This window comes from Tupaia chinensis, unplaced genomic scaffold (assembly GCF_000334495.1).
Source record: "Tupaia chinensis unplaced genomic scaffold, TupChi_1.0 Scaffold000704_1, whole genome shotgun sequence".
NCBI lineage: Eukaryota > Metazoa > Chordata > Mammalia > Scandentia > Tupaiidae > Tupaia > Tupaia belangeri.
The window spans coordinates 1724773-1725849 of record NW_006160227.1 but is presented as its reverse complement, the minus strand read 5'-3'; the positions used below and the strand labels follow the sequence as shown (position 1 = coordinate 1725849).

Genomic DNA, 1077 nt, shown 5'->3' with positions numbered 1-1077 from the left:
GGACTCAAACCACGGTTGACTACATGGGAGTCCAGTGACATAGCCATTACGCTAACTGCTGGTCCCTCCAGCATCCCCTTGTGACAGAAGACAACGCTGAGGTACAGAAAGATGGAATATCTTGCCCAAAGTCACGCAACTACTAAAGGTTAGAGTGGGGATTTGAACCTAGCTGGGCTGGCTCTGGAGGCTGTAGTCCAGGCATGACACTGAAATGCCTCCAGAGGGACCAGCCGATGGAGTAATGGTTACATCACTGGACTCCCACGTAGTCGACTGTGGTTTGAGTCCTGGGCCTGGCAGCTTAAACTCATGCTGGGCATGTGTGCTTGGGTGCCCAAGATCCCGAGAGGAGAATGGAGGAGAAGGGATTGTAGTGTGAACATCCCCCCTGGGGGGTGATTTCTCACTTTCTGTCTGTCTATCTTTGTCTTTCCAGCAAACGCACGCGCCCTAGCAAAAACTTCTCTTAAAAAAAAAAAAGTTGAAATCCCTCCAGATAACAGATGGTATACATGCAAGTTAGGGGTTTTTTTTTCTTAGTGTGCTCAAAATCCTTTATTTATTTTTGAGAGAGATCTTTGTTATAGGGTGTGTATGCTCACTGGAGAGACAGAAAGTGAGAAATCACCCCCCAGGGGGGATGGCCACGCTGCAATCCCTTCTCCTCCATTCTCCTCCTGGGATTTGGGGACACGTACACATGTGCCTGGCGTGGATGTCAAGCTGTGGGATTTGGAACTTGAACCACTGTTGACCATGTGGGAGTCCAGTGCCTTAACCACTGCACCACCCACTGGTCCCAGAAGTTCTTTATTAAATAGGTCACACATCACAGAGACACACACTTATATTTTCACTATTAGCTGAAGTTATTCACACATAGCTGCTACCTTGAAGTTGCTGATTGACAAAATCAGCACTTTCTTGCTCAAAAAAATTTTTTTGAGAGTTTTTTTGCTATAGGGCACGTGTGCTGGCCAGACAGACAGAGAGAGACAGAGAGACAGAAAGTGAGAAATCACCCCCCAGGGGGGACGGCCACGCCGCAATCCCTTCTCTTCCATTCTCTTCTTG

The 1077-nt window shown here is 47.9% G+C and overlaps 1 protein-coding gene across 1 annotated transcript in view; it reads left to right on the top strand.

The window, feature by feature from the left end:
* The window catches only part of EFCAB12 (EF-hand calcium binding domain 12), a 30152-nt gene that overhangs the window by 27820 nt on the left and 1255 nt on the right, over nt 1–1077 (top strand). The window lies entirely within an intron of this gene.